Consider the following 13,741-nt stretch of genomic DNA (forward strand, 5'->3'; position numbering starts at 1 on the left):
AAAATGTGTTGAACATCTTTTTGGGTGATTAGAGAGTCCTGCCTGCCACACCGTGTGGCACTGTGGCTCGTGTGTCATTGCCAGCCAATTGATTGATATTCGATCCAAGGAGAACCAACGGTGGAGAGATATTTACCAAAGTGATAACCCCCGGACGAGGGCCAGATTATGTTGTGATCCGATCCGATCGCTCACGTGCCACACGCGACCTTCGGCGACGGCGACGGCGACGGCGACTGCGACACATTTTGCAACATGCGGCAACCTCTTGAATTTCAACAATCGCCAGGCAGGGGGACAGCAGGGATGCTGTGCTGTCTGGCAGCTGCAGCAGAAACCCCGAAAAAAAGTCTCTATCCCAAAAGCCTTTCGTCTGTCTGCAGCGACTCCTTCTCCTCCTCCTCCTCCTCCCCATGTCCTTTTATCCTTGAATTTTCCTGACTTTTCTCTATGGCTTCTCTTTTTTCCTTTTCTTTCTTTTTGGCATCCCTGCATGGCGCTGTCTATGCGGCAATAAACCAAATTAAAATCACAAATTAGCCCGCTGCAGTGGCCTTATGCTTTTCTATGATTTATTTTGAAGATTTAAGGAAAAATGTTTCATGAATTTTTGTGAATTTTTTTTAGGAAAAGCGAGGCTATTCCAGGGAAAACTTTGTTAAGACTATGAGTTGATTGAAAGGTATCGGATATGTCGGATGTAAAGGATTAACCAATGATGTGAACCACATTTAATATTAACTACAATCTTTCCTTAAAGCCGATGATTGTTTTCTGTTTGATCTAGTTGAAGAGCCCTGCTTAAAGCCACAGTATTCCTGAAAACACAACTGTATTCATACCTCCTGAAGGCTTTCTTTCACTACTAATCCTTGCTTCAGTCATACTTTCTAATGGAGAGTGAGCGAGAAAGAAAAAACGAAATTTTTTACAATAATTGCTTTATTTAGTCTTATTAAATGAAAAAGCTGCGACACTGATTCTAACAGATCGATCTAAGCGGTTACCAAATCCTATGGAATCGATTCGGTTGCCTGTTCAGGCAGGGCTCTATAAAACGAAAGGGTCCCCCTCTAGTGACACATTCGATTCCCATTTCTGTGCACCGAAAACTTTATTCTTTTAGCCTATATTTTATATCTTTTTTTGGGAATCTGGAAATCATTTTTAAGCCCAAAACACGATCTGTAAGCCCACATATAGATCTGCCAACCCCTGCCATGTCTGTGTTCCCTTTTCCCGGCCCACATCCCCTAAAAAGGGAAATTCCGACCCAGATTTCGGCAACCCAAGGTTTTTTCACAACAAATTCTTAGCGTCACTAAAACCAATAAACAATTATCATCGATGATCACCTAGAAGGACTATTACCGCCATATCCCATCCCCTGACTATGCCTGCCCACCCCTTGCCACCGCATGTGGCAGCCACCAGACAATCAGTGGCCATTGAATTGCATTCGCTGCCGCTGCCGGATTTATGCGCCATTATTTCGTGTAATCCCGCGTGGACCAACCGCTGACCCATGTGAAATAGGGGCAATGGACATGCAATCCTCCAAGTGCTCGAACAATTTTGTGAAAATTTCCACTCGACTGCCGCCGAAATGCCGCGCAAGCGTGTGCGCCGGAACCCGGGGAATGGGTCAGAGAATAGGATCACATTAGCCGGATGTCCGTTATGGTCCCACACCCTCTCCATGGCGGCTGTAGAGCAGTCCCTTCATCACACACTCGTAAAAGTCCTTTGGTTCCACAATGAAATTTGCAAACAATTCAAATGGAATTTGTACACGCAATTTTACAACTTTGAAGAGCGTTTCGGGGGAGGCCACGATATTGACAACTTGATCATCTATCCATCGGTCGGATCGGTGATGGTCCAACAAAGTTGTCGAAGCCAACGGCCACGCCTACAACCCACCAACAAATCACTCAACCCAGCCCAGGAGGCCGAGGCCCCACGTCAGGTCTTGGGCGAGCGAGAGCCTCCTCTCCTCCTGACACACAAAATGTTTAACAACGAAAACTGCAGTTTAATTGCCGTCGCTGTTTGTTTATTTTTGGGTGGAAATGACAGGCGGCGAGGCCGGCGGAAGAAGCATAGCAAAAATAAAATGTGGCACCACAGCCCAATCCGTTGGGGGCGAGGGAGATGGCAGATAGGCTCTTAAACGGTACGGAACGGAACGGAGTGGAGCGGAGCGGCGGTGCCAAAGACAAATCTGTGGAAAAAAATGAAAGGTTTATCTGTGGTCGAAACGGCAAAGAGAAGAAAATAAAACCAGCACAAAAGACAAATTATGAAGTAAACAAAAAGCTGGTGGGTACATGTCATATACGTACTACGGACAGAGCGACCCAAGTTGGAGGGCACAGTGTCCTGAGAGTGCCAGAATATTGGAAAGACATTAGGCCCCAATATTGCGCTAAAGAATACAGAAGGCTGTGATAAATTGATAGAGATCATAAGCCTTTCTAAAGCAGAATTATACAAATGAATAAATTCCAAGCAAAAATAAGGTATATTTGTATACCCTGTACTCGAAGAGTTTAGGGGTAGATTTATTAGTTTTGTGGTGGCTGTGGATGGGGTAGAACGATGATAAACGAAGTGCAACACTAAAACGTATCTAGCGGTACGACTTCCTCTCATTTGCTCTATGTTTTTCCCTCTCTCCTGGCAAGTGCTAGCAGAATTGAGAGAGATCGCGGAGAGATCCCTACCTAACCCATTCGAAGCTTTTGTGAATAGCAATACCAAAGGAGAGAGAAAGAGAGCCGGTGGAAGTCATGGGCTGCGATACAAACTCTGGCGCTTGATGCCATATTAGACATTTCGATCATGCTCTGGGGCTTAATTTCGTATAGAATATATTGCATCTGACGGAGAAGCGGGTATGAACGTAGAGCCGCTGCCCTTGCCGCGTTCCTACCCGTTTTTGTATTGCTTCTTTCTTTGTAGGAGATCATGAAATGGAGAGCGAGAGTGATTTGCATCGAGTCTGTCACAGAGTGGCTATATTCCGACGCCTGTTCCTCCTGGCTCTTGTTCCGGCTCGTATTCCCCTTACACTTTCAATAGTTTTCCCTAGTTTTCGACCCACTGTTCTTAGTCACAGCGCCCAGCCCCCCAACCCCCTTGGAATACCCCCTTCCATGCCATGCCATGCCACAGCAGAGTTCTGCCTGGATGCAACATGTGTTCCGGGAATGAGCCGCGTGCCGTTTTATACACGTTATGCTATAAATTTTATTATTGTATGCGTGCTGGGCTCTCTTGTTGTTCTTTGTACGCGCTGTGCATGTGTGTGTGTGTGTGTGTGCTTGTGGCATGCATCGCCGGGCCGTTGTCTTTGCTTTCCGGCCTTCGTTTGAAGCGCCTCGCTGCAGAGCACCAGTCAAAGGGCAACCGATCATAAAGCAGCTGACATTTATGATAGATGTCGGCGAAGAGAAGGAAGACCCCAATACCCAGTACCCGGTACCCAAACGCCCATCCGTTCGGATGCCTTCCAGGCAGCATCGATGGCTAAGAAAATTCCACTATTTGGGATTATTTGTCGCCAGCATAGACGTACGATATATACGAGTATACATGTATATGTATATTTTTCATCTTCCTGTGGCCGCTGCTGCTGTTCCCAATGTTGATGTTGCCGCTGTGTCGCCCACACAAACTCGCAATTACGTTGTTTATTCTAGACGACATGCCAGAATGCATCCAGAACTTGTAGAAATAAAAACATGCCACAAGGAAGCAGCAGCACCAGCACTAGAAGCTGCATTATTATCATCATCCTTTTGTCAAGGCAGAGCAGGGCAGGACAGGGCATGCAAACATCCAGAGACATGCCACAGAAATTGTAAGAATCAAACAGCAAATAATGCAGACAAGTACGTAATGACAATGGAAAACATAGAAAACTAAGCGAACACTAACTTGGAATCCAGAGAACACAACGAAGATTAAATGTTCTTAACTGAAGTCGGGAGAAAGAACCTTCTCTTAGTGCATCTCTACCCAATGTACTCCATGAAGCCCTTCATAGATATCCCCTGCAAGTGCTTCAAATCCATGACCGAATCGAAATGCCCTCCCAGAAGGAACTCCAAATCCATATCTAAGGATTCCACAGAAGCCATAACGACAGACACAATGCCTTGTGCCAGTTTCCACTTGCAACCGCGCCGCCCAGCTTCCCAGCATGTTCTTTATTTGTGCAGCAAAATGGAGAAATAATTTGAAAAACTCGTACATGAGGATATGAAGTACGAGTACGAGGACACTTGGGTGTTGGTTCGAGGCACAATGCCACCAAATTATTTAATACTTCAAATGTCTGGTCGCTCCTATTGGGAGGAGTTTTTGGTTTCCAATTTGGTTTTCGGTTGCACATTTAATGAAGCCACATTCGTCTGTCCATTGTTGTATCCTGTGGCCATCGTGCCGAAAAAACTGTGCATATTCTTCGAATGATTTTTGCCTCATTTGTTGCACAAAACTCTCCATGAAATTTCGCCCAGAGGCAAAGTTGATTTGAAACCAAATAAACTAGGGAATGGATATGGATGGCGCCCCCAGGCATCATCAGCTGCTGCTGCGCATCGCAGAGCCATTTGCAAGTCAGCAAATTCCTGCATCATTAACTCCTTGCAACGTTCCACGTTCAGCATTCAGCATTGAAGAGTGCAACGTGCAATCGCAGCACAATTCCCCTTTAACAAGCAATTAAATCGAAACAAAAACTCGTGCCAGCAGAGGCCGGAAGAACCAACCCCCCTCCGGATTTCTGATTCCAGATTCCTGACGCAAGAGGTGTTAGGAGGGGAGGTGCACGTTGCACTATAGGGTTTTCACCGACAGTTTTTCGGTAATTTATTTAAGATATTTTTGATAATAGAAATCCGGATGAATAAGGGAAAATATGGAATAAATATTAAAATAAATAAATCAATATAAATCCGATTAAATAAATATACGGTTAAAATATAATTTTCGATCGGTTTCATCTATTGGTAATATAATTCTGAATAAATATTGGAAAATACAAAATAAAGAAATATATATAAAAATAAGAAAAATTCAAAAAAGTATCTAGGAATATATCAAATAAATAATTAAATATTAAAAGCAATAAGTATCAATAAAATATAAATAAATTAATAAATATGAAAAGGAAAAATATAAATAAAATAAATATAAATATCATATTAAATAAATATCCCACAAAAATATCCATAGAATATATAAATTTCCATCGGTTTTATCTACCGGTAAAGTATTTTCTCATCACATATTTCGTATTCTTTGTCAGAGCTTTCTTTGAGAGTGTTTATGTGCTAAATTCTTCCAGAATTATATGTGACTTCTCTGCGACTGTTCCCAAAAAAGCGTCGGTGGAAAACCCATCGTGTAAGAGACTTTTCAGCGAGGTTGTCAGAGGGGAAACCCTCTGGTGACATTGATTTATTTTAAGCAATTACAATGCAACGTAAATTTTATAATTATTGCCGATGTAAACAGGAAAATCTCAACAAAAGGTGAGAGATTCCAAGAGCTAGAAGGAGATATTGAGAAAGGTAGAAAGAGAAGGAGAACTATGAGAGGGGGAAAGAGAACTATGGAAAGTATGAAAAATAGAAAGAGAAAACAAAGAGCTAATGCCAGCGAAATGTCAAACTCTCGAGTGACAGCTGCAAAAATCAGAAAAAACAGAGAACGCTGGAAAATTGAAAAGAATAAACGAGAAATACCCCTGGCGCCTGGCTTTGCTTGAAATAATTACTTTTCGAAAGTGAATGCAGCTTAGCCCCGACTCCACCCCTTTTTGGGAACAGCAGGGACACCCCTTTTGGGCCACGCCCCCTTCCGTAACCCCCCCTACGCCCGCCCTAAGGCAGCGCCATACACATCCATACATATGTCGCCGTTACGATTTTAATTTTGAAATTTATGCTAAAAACTGTTTTGAGAAACTGCCAGCACGCAAAAGCAAACAAGTGGGGGAGGAGAGGCTGCAGGGATACCCTTTAATCGGTAGACATAATGGTGAAAGTGCCGGCTTGCTGGCAGACTCCCTCGACTCCCATAAACCTTTCACTGCAAGAGGTACTCAAAGGATAGGAAAAAAACGCATCCATCAGGCGGCCAAAGCAGCAGGTTGCCAAGGGGTTGTCCTCGCAGGAAGGAAGGGGGGTGGCCAGGGGAGGCTAAAGCAAATGAGGCAGCCGTATGACATTATTTGTGCAGCACTTTTTGCCAGCACATTTACCCTCCACCCACACTCCAGCCAGCCAGCCATCCATCCATCCATCCACCCATCCATCCACCCAGCCACCCATCCGCTCTTCTTGCAATGAGCCATGGAGTGGCTTCATCAATGGACCGCTTGCCGTCGCTTGCGTTCGGTCGGTGTCCTGTTCATCAGCCTCCTCATCAACGCAAAGCAAATATTTGCATACTGTGCAGCTGTGTGTGTCGCACTCTCTCTCTATCTATCTCCCTCCCTCTCCACCCCCCCCGGTGTAATTTGTGGGTGGCCAACGGGCGACAGTAGCACTTGGCATGTTTACTTTACAAAATGCAATAACAGTGGCAGCAGCAGCATCCCAGAGGCAGGAGGAAGGAGGAAGCGGGCCAAGACCATATGAAACCAAACAGCATTTGGGTTAGCCTCAAAATAGAGCAGGGAGCGAAAGGAGCAGCGTTTAGAGGCCTGCCGAAATCACAATAGTCTCAGAATTAATCATTAAACTCAGTCACGAAGAACCCGAGTGCAAAATTCACCCGAAATCAGCCAAAACCTAGCCTTAAAACTTCTGAAATTCCTCCTTTTCTGCTTAAAAATCACACAAAGATCATAAGAAGGAGAAGTCCCTCGTCATGACAAAACGAAACATTAATTGAAATTGTATTTTCGGGCTCATTTGAGTAGATAACAATATGATCAATAATTATTCAAAAACGATCCCACTCCGACTCCCCAACTCAACGAAACTTGAAACTCATCATCGCGGTGTTCCCTCACAACATGATGTCATGGAAGAGGTTAATCCTTTGGAGTGCAGCCCATCAGCGGAGTGATGAATCATCATCAATGGAGCCGATGATTGAAAGATGTACCACGTACATTTGTACATCTGCCGAAGGAGGGCATGAGGGGGTATATTTTGTAGGGATTTGGTTTGTAAACTCCAGGGGGAAACAATGCAGGGGAACCCTCATCTCAAACATGATAGAGTGGCCCAAAAGAATGGAAGATATTTCTGTTGAATGTGGTAGATTTTAGAGAGGTTTTTGGATATGTTCTTATAGGAAATGGAACTCCATTTCGGCAAGGATTACTCTAGAAAACTGAAGAATATATCTATATTGAATAAAGTGGAATTTAATCCACCAGAGCAGATATTTCTTGTACCTTTCGACCACCTCTTAGTCCATCCACACCTTCTATAACTAATAACCCATTGAGGGAGCATAAATTCCCATCAGACCTCTCGTCTTTTATGGTTCTACCATATGACATTTATCAATTGCAGAGACCGACGACAAAAGCCAGCGGCAGATGTGGCAGAGAAGAAGGTCCTGTCCATCGATGTATCGGTGTCTGTCAGTGGCACTGCGACGGAAAACCATATCGAAGTGTACTTCAAGCCAGGGCCACGCCCTGCGCTATCGAGAGCACTTCAGCATTCGTTACATATGATTCCGAGTTATGTAAATAGATGAAGTGAAAGATGGTGAAAGGAACAACGGAACGGAGCGCAGGGAAGGGTCGCAGGGTGGCTGAAATTGATAGTTTGTGAATGCAATCGACACACTGTTGCTAATTAAAATGGATGATCGATCGAATGGTGTGCGAATGGGACAAAACAGACAAAAAACCGCCCTTGAGAACCAGAAATGGTTCTCTGGCTGTCCAGAGGGTGCCAGAAGTAACGCCTGGCATTATCCTTAAGCCTTAAGCCGGCTTACCAACACCTCGCTCTCCTTCGAGCCTCAGATCGAGGCTGCTCTCGATGCAGCTCCATTTCTTAGGGAAATTCACGAACTGCCACGCAAATCTCTTCTGACAATATAAATAGAAACATGATTTAGGAGTTGCGGGGGGATCAGCGTCAAAATTACAGCTGGGATTACACACACTTCCCTCCCGAGCGCGCATGCCCCAGGATGCTGCACGCCGGGTGGTGCCATTTTTTACCATTTTTTTTCTGTTCGGGGGTTGCTTCGGCTGTTGATTAGCCTTCTGCGCATCGCGGAAATGGGTTTGCTTTCCATTTTTTATACATCGCTCGTACCATCATAAATTATAGCCCCGAATTGGGTCTGGTCTGTGTTCCCATTGTTGCGATCCATGTAATTTGGTTTGGCATCGCCATCGCCAGGGGGTAGTCGGGGGTAGCAGGGGGGAGGAGGTGTTCATAATCAAAGAATAACAAACTGCGCAGGATAATTGCATTCGAGAGCTGTGTACATTGTGTTTTGTGATGGAAACAATGGGCAAAGGTTGATTTTTACAGTGGGTGATGCCCCGCACAGGATCCCCCCTTGAACGCACATTCTACACAGAATTTTAGAATTTAATTTACAAAGTATGATCTGTAACCATTTGTGATCCATGGGGGACCAAAAGGGGTCTTGTCTTTGGCAGATATCAGCAGTATTTTTGTGCCATATGTAAGGGGTACTGCAATATACATAGGTCCATTTTATAGGTCCAATTTTCCTTTTTTCTGAAGCTCGTGGGATCACACACACTCAGACCTCTTTTGATCTATTCCTTTGTTTCAAACGGAGCTTAGATATCGAAAATATACGTTTCTTTCCACTCATTCCTTTGGGCTCTCCTTAAGCCGCGTCTTCCCAGGCTTTGTTTCATCTTTCCACCCATACTTTTAGCACTCTATATTTCATTGCTTCTCTTTCATCCCTATTCCATTGCATCATTCCCTTCCCAGCGTATTCCCTCTTAAGCTTAAACTTCCTGAACTCATATCCATTAGCCCTTACAATGGATTGCGATGTCTCCCCTTGGTGTTTCGATCAGCTGCTGCCACATAATCATTAACTTGTGATCTTGTACTCCCTTTCCACCTGACGAACCCACATTCCGCTGTTCCAATTTTAGAGCTTCGCTTGCAAATCTAAAGACTCGCAACAGCTGCAACTTTCCCCCCGTTTTAGGCCCCTTAACAAGAGATGAATATACGATTCTCATAAATGCATATGTACCGATCTGTTGTGTGGGGGCCAGGACCTATAAAATTAGCACAGACCGAGACCCCGACCCCAAAAACTAATTGCATTAATATGTCAACATACATACAGACACGACGTGCACTGTTCGGGCGGACTGACTGTCTGTCTGCGACTGGGACACTCGGCTACTCGGCTGGGAGTGAGTGTGAGTGTGAGTGTTTCGTGCGAGTGTTTTCGGATGAATCAGTGCGGAGGGTTTGAGTTTATGAGTGTGCACGCCGCACTACTTAAGATTACACAACAACAAGAAGAGAAAAATTTCGAAAAGTACTTAAAGTTTTTATTTATTTTGCGTCTCTCCGCTCGACACGCAAACAAGCGACGAGGAGGAGTACTAGCACTCGTAAAACCCCGAAAAACTGAAGAAAAATAATAAAATTGATGAAAGCAAAGTGAAAGAGAGAGAGGGAGAGGGGCACCCGGACCCCCGAAATTAATTCAGTTGCCACCCACTTGGCAGAGCGGCGGCTGTGGCTGTGGCTGTGGCGGTGGCGGCGCTTCACAAAAATTTGTTTTCTTTTCCATTTGGGGAAAACATCTTTCTATTTGGATTTTGCCTAATGTGAAAACTATTTTTTCTTCTTTTATGATTTATCGTGCATATCGCAGCCAGATCTGCAATCGCCCCTTAGCCAGCCAACCATTAGCTTGGCCAACCCTTTGGAGGGCCTTTGAAGTGCTTTGCCCTTTCCACTCAAACGATGTGCTAATTTGGCAAAATATTAAAACAACAATTAAAAGTCCATTCGAGTGTCAATTGCAGAACATTTGCTGCCTGCTCCTCGGAAGCATCTGCATGGAAAATGGAAAATTTACGACCCAGCGCTGAAAGGGTTAATGGCGCTGCTGTGTTGCATTCCGTTGCGTAATCGATCATTATGAGGTGGCACTTATCGATTAACGGTTTTTTTGGAAATCTTTGAAAGTTTTTTTTCCTGGTGTTTATTTTGAAACTCGGATGTTTTTGGAGTTTAAAAAAGAAACGATATGTCTTCGGCATTGAAATATGGCAAGTCTTTCAGTTTAAAAAATTAATAAAAATTGTAATATAAGTGCATATGCTTATATATACAGTTTCGAGGCTAAGTGTTGACACAGCAATAACATTCCATCGTACTGCTGTTTTAAGAGCCATTTTCAAAAGAAAAATAAATTTATCCGATAAATTCATAAATTTTCTATAAGATTAACTCATTTTTATAAACGTGACTGTATTGCAACATTATTTTTAAATTTCTTAAGCGAAAAATGGTCTAAAATGTAGGTATATAAATATGTTTTTAGCGACAATGCACATGAAAAAAGTTCTACAATATGGAAAAATTAAAATTAGACTTAATAAAAATTAAATTTAATTTAATTTGGAAAAAAATTATATATATAAACATAAACAGTAAAAAAAGACAGAAACTCTCTCTTGCTTTTCCTATAATTAAATTTCATTCAGCGAGCTGTTTTTCACAGATGATTTTACTTATTTGTCCCGTTTTTTTGTTGTCTTTTTTAAAAGAATTTTTGACAAGCGAAGACATTTGAAGATGATTAATATAAGACATTAGACGTAGTACTTAGGCGTAGAATGAACTCTCCCACAATGATCTCATATTTGGCACACATTTAACAAAAAAGAGCGCCACATCTCCAGGCCTTGGAATGTCGAAACTTATATTGAGACACTTGAAAGGAGAGCACTGGACCACCCAATGGAATGCTGCTCCTATAGACAAAAACCAAAAATCAATTACAAATCAAAGTCTTCAAACAATGAGTTATGAATGATTTCTGAACAACCTGCCAAGTCCATTGAAAACAAGTACAAGTTTAATGTAGTTGAAGTTAATTTTGAATGATTTTTCCCTAGTGAAAAGTGATATTGCTAATCATTGCCTTGACTGAGCTTTCAACAGCCCATAACCCCTTAATCAGAGTCACTCAAAAGCGAAGCTTTGGCCGCACGTGCAACTCAAAATTGTGTGATGTTGCCGCTGCCGTCAAGGCGGAGGCCTGGGCTCTTATAAGCTGACAGATCGGCAGCCAGGCAGGCCATTGATTAGGCATATCAGCGAGCAGGCCGGACAGCGACAGCGAATGTGGACCCCCCAACACCATGAGAGGGCGAGCGAACAATGCAAATGAGGGGCTGGAGCAGATCTGGTACTGCGGCTGTGTGGCTCACCCACTCACACACTGTCCAAAAACTTAATTTATGCGCCGGCAATTAAACATGCATCATTTACGTTCGCCTCTGGAACGAGCGACATCGACATCATTCGACATTCAACATCCAGCGACAGCGGAGGCGGCAACAACGACACGAGGCTCCAGCTCCAGTTCCAGCCCCATAGATCTGTCAACACTTGGCGCAGCGGAAATCGGAGGAATGGGAGCGAATGAGCAACATGACATGGGGCCACATCTTGTGGCATTGTCCATTCGCCAACGCCAACGCCCCACCCCGCCCCCATCATTCCATCATTTGTCAATATTAACTTTAATTAGCGAATATTTCGTGGCTTTTTGTATCTTTTCATTGTGGTTTGTGGTCGCTGCTCTTCTCGGGATTCTAATGAACCACAATTTGTTTTATTCGATTGGGGGCGCATTTACTTAATTTTTGAAGAGTGCAAAGATCGTTTATATTCATTCACTTTTCATTGTGGGTGTGACGAGATTTCTTGACAGGAATGTGAGTGTCATTGGGAGCAAAGGGGGGGAGCACTGCCTATATTTTAATTCACACTTTGTGCCATTAAAACAATTGCAATCCGCTTTGGCCATCGATTTGTGATTAATATTTAACGATGGCATTGTCATCACAAAAAGCTTTCGCATTAATAATTTACAACCTCATTTGAGGGATTTAAAACAACAGAACACTTAACATTAAAACAGATGCACTTTTGGCAGACTAAAAAACACATTTGAAGCGCCCTTTTCCATGTGGCATCTTCCATCAAGTTCAACCTCGATTTCCATTAATTGATGAATTTTTAATAGAACATTACGAACATACCTGGGCAGGCCTTTTACTTGTTGAACAGGAAGCCGAAGTCGAAGTCGAAGCCTCTTTTTAGGCCACGGTGTGAAAGCAAATCAAATGTATGGCCCAGAACGTGCGAAATCTGAAATGAATTGGTAATTTATTATGCAATGTCATGGCTTTCATGTGGCTGGGGGAGGGGGAGGGGAAACGGAAAGCTGGTGGGCTAATTAATGACCAAATGGATCTGGTCATGTCAGCGCTTATCTGAGGCGAGAGAGAGAGAGAGAGAAAGAGAGAGGGAGAGGAGTATCGACAACATTTGCCAAATTAATGCAAATCATGCAAACACCAGAAGATCCAACGGCTGCCAATGAAGGGGATACCGATGATGCCACCGCCACCGCCACCGCCGCCGATGATGATGATGATGATGATGATGCCAGGCAGCTTCGTATCAATACGCGCCTAATGAGTCAAGTGGCCAAAAAGGATTTTCGGTGGGTGCGGACTGCGGTCTGGTGTATCTCTGTATCTCAGTATCTCTCTGGCTGCTGTCTCCTGCGTCTGGTTCATGCCAATGGATGGCTAAATCCCCCCCAAGCCAGATAAATTGTATTTCGTTGGCATTACCCTGTGTACTGTGTGGCAAATGAATGAATCACACACACAATGACTGGGGGTCAAGACAACCCAGACAGGGCCACGGATAAGACCTGGAGAGACCTGCCTTGAGGACCTTCCAGACCCCGAGACAGACACAGAGAGAGAGAGAGATGAGTGGACCTCACAACAGCGACAGTATAATGCCATTTGCCTTTATCAATTCATCCATCATTCATCGCATTCACGCATTCATTCATTAAGTCTCATGGCCGATGGCCCAGGGGCGTGGCCCGACCACTGAAAAGGTATTAATCATGCGACAATTGCGGCCGATAGTCGAAATGAGTAAAGGATGCGTGTATCTATGAGATCCACTGACCGAGGGGCGCGGCTGCATTACGCAAGATATGAAGAGAGAGAGAAAGTACTGCTCTGAAACCTTTGGGAAATGCATAATATTGATCTTTTCAGGGAGAAAATCGTTGGGAGAAGTTAATGAACTCCCTTGGAAATACTTTCTGGGTCAAAAAAGATCTTTCAGAGAAAAGAAATGCCACCCGATAAGACAATGCTCTCAGCCTGAACCGCAAAAGATCTTCGGAGGACATTGTCAGACCCCAAACAAAACAACAATCCCATGCCAAACAATCCATTCATAAAGATACACTTCAGACGCCTCAAAAGGAGAGACAGCGAAGTGCAAGAAAGATGGCCAAAAGATTTGCCCTTTTGTGAAAGTGTGAAATGTTTACGAGAGCTGCCCAATGAATATCGCTGGGTATTTTGGTATTCATTGGCTCTCAGACTGGGGCTGGGGCTTGAAATTTCTGGTGAAATGGCCTGACACTTGACGTGGCCTGAACACGGGACAGCAGGCGGGGCGGGGCGGGG

At 43.8% G+C, this 13,741-nt stretch overlaps 1 long non-coding RNA gene across 1 annotated transcript in view; it reads right to left on the reverse strand.

Moving 5' to 3' along the window:
* Positions 1–13,741, reverse strand: part of LOC113565795 — a 106,496-nt gene that overhangs the window by 29,354 nt on the left and 63,401 nt on the right. The window contains exon 3 of the long non-coding RNA XR_003408797.1: positions 12,278–12,386. This is a non-coding gene — a long non-coding RNA (uncharacterized LOC113565795). The remainder of the gene's footprint in view (positions 1–12,277; positions 12,387–13,741) is intronic.

The sequence above is a fragment of the Drosophila persimilis genome, unplaced genomic scaffold, assembly GCF_003286085.1.
Source record: "Drosophila persimilis strain 14011-0111.01,24,50 unplaced genomic scaffold, DperRS2 tig00000191-arrow-pilon, whole genome shotgun sequence".
Lineage (NCBI taxonomy): Eukaryota > Metazoa > Arthropoda > Insecta > Diptera > Drosophilidae > Drosophila > Drosophila persimilis.